Source organism: Triticum dicoccoides, chromosome 1B (assembly GCF_002162155.2).
Source record: "Triticum dicoccoides isolate Atlit2015 ecotype Zavitan chromosome 1B, WEW_v2.0, whole genome shotgun sequence".
NCBI classification, from domain to species: Eukaryota; Viridiplantae; Streptophyta; class Magnoliopsida; order Poales; family Poaceae; genus Triticum; species Triticum dicoccoides.
The window spans coordinates 142,330,120-142,337,451 of record NC_041381.1 but is presented as its reverse complement, the minus strand read 5'-3'; positions in this window follow the sequence as shown (position 1 = coordinate 142,337,451).

Here is a 7,332-nt window from a genome sequence, read left to right as displayed (position 1 = left end):
AATTGTCCGAACCTTGCCTATTATCGAGCCCTCTGGGGCTAGTACTCTGTTTGAATCCGTCTGTGGGAATTGCTGCTACTTTGGTGTGCCCGTGACCCATGTGAGAACAATCCCAATTGTTGTCGAAATAGATATGTCCTCACTAGTTTTTTCATGAATATGGCATGGTAAGACATAAGTTGTCACGGTTTAACATATGAGTAGCGTGTGTTTGATGAAATAGAGTACTCATTCGAGAACTATGCGCCGATGTATACATAGGGTACGTAAGGCTGATTAAGTACTTGTAAACACTGTTGGTGCTACCTCACTTGTAAGCAGTTGTGCAAAACACGGCACATTAGCTCAGCCCGCTTCAACACTAGAAAAGTTGGCTATCGACCAGCTAACCATCAATAATCTGTTGTTTGACATATAGGCAACTACGTATCTTGTTACAGTGGTTCATGCAGTTAACTGAGGCCACAATGTAAATTCCAAACGTTCAGACACTAGTCCAGCGTTCATGTGGAACATTCACATTAAACTCGGCTTCATAAAATACTTGAAAAGCATAAGTTAAACAATTTTATACATCTCAATGATTCATAGGACATAACAAACGTATACTAGTTCACAACAAAACACAAAGTTGTGAGAACATTTACAAATTAGGAAAAATCAAGGAAGGCTTCTCTGAACAAAGGGATTTAATTTCCTGGAGTTCATTCTGGTTTTTCTTGTTGCCACCATCCAGGGTTAGGTTCTCTCATTCTAGAATAACCAATTATAGTTGTGTTCTCAGTTTGAATGCTGAACTGAACCATGTAGTGTACTGGCATCTGAACTTCTTGTACAGTTCCATTAAATTTAAGCACCACTATTTGCAGAAATAAGGAGACCACAATGCCTCTTGTCCACGCACATGTCCCAAAAACCTCCGTGCAGCCGTGCCAGCTAGTCCTCGTCCATGCATGAACTGGGAGAAAGTGCATTCCTTACTAGGATGCAGTTGTTTTCGGTCATCCCTGCACTGCAATCAGGAAGTAAAACGTACGAATCAGCTTCTTTTAGATTGCTTTGGTCATTCTACCTAGTTACTACCAATGTAGGAATACTTGGAAGACGGGTGGTTAGACGACGGCAGCAAGGAATAGCCATCTCATTTTGTGCAGTTATACTAAAACTGAGGTGTGTACTTGTGATTGCGCGGATAGAAATGATATGGAGATAGACATACCTGTTTACGCAAATATGAAATACGGTTATTTAAACAGTGACACTTATTTGCAGTGGCATATGATTAATAGTAGCATCTATTGTATTATAATTGGCACTACATTGACAGTATGAAAGTGCCCTTAAGTAAGTAGCATCACATCACATCAACACTGCCACTAGATTAACATGCAGAACAATAGCATTAGTATTACTGTCATAAGAGCATCACATGTTCAGTAAATGTGCAACCTAATTTGTGTTGTTCCATTGGGATGAAGAAATGGTAGAGGTTTGAGATTTAAGTGTAATTGCAAAAACACAATTCATGGGAAATTAAGCAAGACGGAAGGACTTCATAAAATGGTGGTGGCATTGCTTCAATTTATTGACGACACTAGGCCATTACTTAATAGTGACATTAGGTGGCGTTGCTTCAATTTATCGACGACACTAGACCATTACTTAATAGTGACATTAGGTGGCATTGCTTAATGCTTCATGTGATTTTACATTAACTGTAGCGATATGGGCTTAGGGACAACAGGGGCATAAAGTGGTGAGGCAGATGTGGTTGCCGAGAGCGGCAAACACTCAGTCAACATGTCTACATTTGTCCCATTTTTTATCTCCATGACAACATTTTCCTATGTGAGTAGAGGAAATCTAGATGTGCTCGTTCTCATTTGCATTGTCCCCCAACACCCCTCACTTTCTTTCCTTTTCCGACCAAGATACATGTCCACTTCCCCCCCACCCTTCGCCATCCACCATGCTTTCTTTGCCTTTTCAGCCAAGAGATCGGTTGGGTAGCTAGTATCTATTACTTTCCCCCATTTCCTCTTAGAACCAAGTCCTAAATTCATGCTACAGCTTTCCCACTTTCTTCCCTGTTTGAACCAACTCTTAGATTCAAATGTATGAACTAGCTTTACCTCTAATAATAGTAAAAGTCTAGTGGCTCTGGAACAGCCAACGGAAGTAGAAAAAGATCCACACGCAGCCACGTGGGGTGCTGGGGCAGTAGAGCAAGGCAGGTTTTGAAGGAATATATACCTGAGGGTCGTCGGCATGTGGCAAAATATGACGTCAGAGGCCGCATCTTGGCCACAATACCGCAGGGAGGAAGAAGGGGTCGGAGGCCCTCCCAAGCTGGCACTATCTCGAAGAGAACGACATGGTCGCCGACCGGGACGCGCAGGCAGCTGTTTGTCTCCTCCCTCACCACTGACGACTGCATGAACGATGCACCTACACCCTTGCCCCGGTCAAGGTGGTCCGGCCGGATTTTTGACCAGCCATGAGGAAAGAGAGTGTGTGGCCACCTATGTCTTGCTTAGATCTGGAGAGCATGAGAGAGTGAAAGAGAGGAACCCTAGTAAAGCAAGTGCCGAGGCTACTGCTTATATATATAGTGGAGTGATTTTATTGTACCAACTGACGGTGTCCTGGACTGCGGGGTACTCACCACGTCGTCTCCCGATCAGTTGGATTGGGCTGAGGACCCCCATGGCCGTTTACTCATGGGCCAGTTCGGACAGCCGAAGTATACACAAGGAAGATTCTACAAGACTTGGTGATCAAGACAAGGACTCCTCCCCCACCGGCGTATTCGGCTAGGACTCTTGTTATCCTAGGCATCTAGTACATTATATAAACCGAGGCTAGGCTAGTCGATAGGGCATTATGACATTACTCATCATACCTCTAGGGTTTAGACCACAACATATGATCTCGAGGTAGATCAACTCTTGTAACCCCTATACTCATTAAAGTCAATCAAGCAGCATGTAGGGTATTATCTCATCAAGAGAGCCCTAAGCTGGGTAAAATCCTGTGTTCATGTTACCATCGGTCCTAAGACACACAACTTGGGACCCCCTACCCAAGATCCGCCGGTTTTTGACACCGACATTGGTGCTTTCATTGAGAGTTCCGCTTTGTGATCGACAAAAGGATCAATGGCTCACCTGCAAGTCAACTGCGACGTCGGCTTCTTCGTCACTAGCTTGACTGGTCACCTTGGCTTGACCGAGGACTGAGCCCTACCTCCGATCGTCATGTTCGGATGAGGGCCTTCATCAACATCAACTCCGATCTCTATCAAGATCATGGAGGAGTCATCCATGGATCTCGGGGGCTCAACGTCAACATTGCCCTCAGGCGACCGTGCTGTTTTTCTAGACAGCAAACTCGTATCCGCTGCCACCGCCTCCTCGAGTGTCGCCTAAACGATTGCTTCGGTGGAATTATATGGAATTAAGTCTACAACAACCCTGCAAAATTTCGTCGAGTTCCAATGGAGGAATCTCCGACAATCTCCGATATACTTGAGCCCTATTGAATCTGGACGAGAATCCGGACGAGTTTGGAACGTGGTGTCTAGCATCTAGCTCGGTGTCCTTTGGAAGATCCAACCGTTGATCGGCTGCGGAACTCCCATATCTACCACCTGCCAAAAATTCAGCTTGATCCGACCATCAAACTCCGGTAACCTTCCGATTAGTGCATCACCTTTTGGATATGTTTTCTATGGGAGAACGAATCCGACCCGAGTTCATCTTCTTTATGAACGGGATTTTGGACATCCTTTTTGAAGGAAGTTTTCGTATGGGGTATTGTGTTTTTCTCAAACACATCCCACTAGTATTAAAAGTATTTTTACAATACGATCTTTAACGTCGCGCTGGTGTCAAACCAGCCCGACAACATTACTCCACGGCGGCCGACCTGCGCTAGACACGTCATCGCTTTGTTGAGCCGATCTCAACTTCTTCAAATCATCATCTCGGCCAGCCGGACAATAGTTTGGCATCGCGAAGGATAAATCGTCACCAACATCGCTGCCCCATGGATTACACGGAGAGGGCACACCGGCATTGCCACACGGTCACTTCATCAAGCCAGCATTGACCACGTCACAAGTTATGACCTGCATCGGCATGGCCGAACCGTTGCTTCATCAAGACAATGTCCATCATGCCGAACTACTTCAATACCTCGGCTGACTTGGCAGCTGCAACATCTCCTTATCGACCTGCTCCGTCACCTCGGGTAGGACGAGGGCTTTGCCATCTGTTCGTCAACTTACTTCGGAGACCTCGGCGTCACCAACCGACCAGCTTCATCACGTTAGCTGGACCACGGGCTTTGCCTCGGCGACCCAACCTTTGCCAGCATCGCCATTCCTTTGCTTTATCACCCATCAGGCAATGGGTCTGCGGACCGAGTCCCAATTTTGGGAGTAACCTTTCTTCGGACTGCTACAACAAATAAACCAGGTGCTATTAATCCTTGCAATTTTTGCTTGTTTGGATTTATTTCTCCCTAGGAATTATTACTCTGCTTTGTTCCATCATCTATACACAGGTCTATCAAATGGTGGCCGCATCAACAACGATCGCGTGGTGGTTCAGAAAGTTTCCCTACATAGTTCAGCGAACGCCGTATCCGGAACTCGGACCGACCTGTGAATTCGGGCTTTGCCACACCTTTACCACATCACACCGACGCCCTGCATTGACATTGACCTCGACACTCAGGCCATATCTCTTTCATTATTTACTTCACTTGTATTAAATAAGTAGACGAATTTTTGTAAATATACATTATTATCTTTATTTGTCATTACTTTTGGTTTGCACTATATTACTGTGCAGCCAATCGACTCAGACCGAGCCGTGTTGTCGCCTCTGTCAACCGAATTGTGTTGTCGCCTTGGCGCACCGAGCTACTCCATTACCGCGGCTGGACTGGGGGCTTGATCTTCTCGGAGTGCCGAACTCTCTGCTCGGCCACCTGGGGACCATCCTGAGAGGATGGAACCTTGTCCCGTGTCAAGCTCGGACCGCGTCATCAATGCCGAACACATTAACTAGCTAAGTCGCTTTCATGCGCAAAAACTTTCAGTTTTAAATTTTGTTCGGTTCGACCAAGCATTATACTTCTTTGGCAAAAAGTTGTTTGTGAGAAAAATTCCTTGTCATAACTTTGTTTGTGACACACAAATTCAAATACCCCATTTATTTGGGGGCTTCCTTTATGAAGTTTTTCTCTTGCATATGATTATACTTGTACGGCTTTGTTCCTTGTTCGTGTATTATGCCACAATATGCATCATATTGACTTAAGTGTTCCGCAAGCTAGGTTGCCTGGCTCCTGTGCTTACCCCTACGTTACCGATTGTTTGGCTAGGTTGTAAAGGGAGCACATCTGCGATTTTCACGACCGAGTCATCCGAGCTCTGACCTCAAACTGGGTGAAGCCGAAAGCTAGCAATCTTATTGTTTTCAATCATGGTCAGCACACAACAGAACTCATGAGTACAAAAAATCTATTGCACAAGTCTAATAGTAACAATGAGCAAGTGAAGAAAGGTATTGGTGGAGGTACTATTTTCTTCGAAGTTGCTTCTTACACTTCGTTAGTAATATAGCATAAGTTCCCCGAGCGTGCTTTGTCTGTTACAGCCTTATGGCATGATTGCCTGGTTATTGGAAACACTGTCGATATTCTCGTAGGTGGAGTACATAACACTTTTCGGTCCTTGACCGAAGAGGGAGAAGCCGACGGTCGCTTAAGACGCGTTCAAAGTTCGGGTGAACACAGATAGGATATAAGTACTTCGATACATACAATCATTATACATAAAATTCTTTTACCCAAGTAACTTGGGGGCTCTTAAAATTTATATGAGCTGTTTTATAGTAAATGTGTTTTCTTCTTGGTCATTGCAAAGGGCTGACTTGCCTGAAGTCTTGAGATCGGATGCGTCATGTTAAAGAACGACAGAAGCACAATTTTTTTCCAATTTTCGGATTGACACCGAACACTTGATCTTGCTCGGACGCCAAGTTTTTACTGACTTTTTTGGTTTTCCAAGCTTATGGAACTTTTAAACTATTTGTGTGTTTCCAACACAAGTCTCGCAGTGCAACGCCGGACACCTTTAGGGATTCGGCAAAAACATTCTCGGATATTACTATATATGCATCGGTTTCAAATTGTGTCTTTGGTCAATAGTTGGGTTTCCCGGCTCCTATGATTGCCTCCTACGTTCCGCTTTGTTCGGCTAGGTGTGCAAAGGGAGAACCACTACGATTGTGCTTCCAGCTCGCATGGTTAAGCACCTCAGTGGAGAAAGCTGAAAACTGACTGTCACAATAAGCGTAAACTGGTCAGCGATCTGATGACTATGTTAAATGATGGGCCGTTCATAACATTGGCCGAAGTGTTTACAGCTTGACCTCGGCTGTCGCCGAAACACTAACTGGGGGCTCATAGCTAGCTTCCCCAGTTTAAAGCTCCTATGACTAAGTGAAAGTTATAAGCCCGCATATCTGATTGCCTCATTTTCGCTAACACAACTGCCTTCGGGCACCGAGACGTCGGCTAAGGGTTGTCTTGTTATTGCGGAAAAAACTCTGCGTAGTATCTACAAAGGAGTAGAAGCTGATGATGGGCCACTTTTAACTGATAAACGGTCGCAACAGAGTCAAAATAAACATATCATCGGCATTTGTATTTAATATACAGGGGCCACCTTCCATAATCATCGTTATAAAGCCATAAATATTCATCAATTTGACTTAAGATTTTAGCCAACCTGGGTTGCCTGCACTACAAAAAAAGACATATCCGTGACATTTTGGGCCGAACGATTTTTTTTCCTGTCATACATATGACACTTCTATGACGATAATTGTGAAAAAACCCGGTATCATCATAGATGTGGTGGGCTCCTACTCCTATGACAAAAAATCATGACAAAAAATGGGCTTTTCATCCTGGGCGGGCCGGAGACGCAGCTGCATGACATTCTTTGGGCCGTCCATGACAGAAAAAACCATGGTAGAAGCAAGGGCAAGGAAAATTTCGGGGAGTTCCCGGTTACGGTGGGAGGTCGGGGGCCGAGCAATGCACGTTTCTCTCATACACATACGCGCGTGTGTGCAAGGCGTTGGCTCTAATTGAACCCAAGCAAGGCATTGGGATCTAACTGAACCCGAGCGATTGCACTGCAGGCTACGCATTACTGAACCCGAGCGATCGATCGATGGCTGTTAACTGAACTCGATCGAGCGATTCCTTCGCTACTGCTGCTAACTGAAGCCGGTCGATTGGATGAACAGTGAG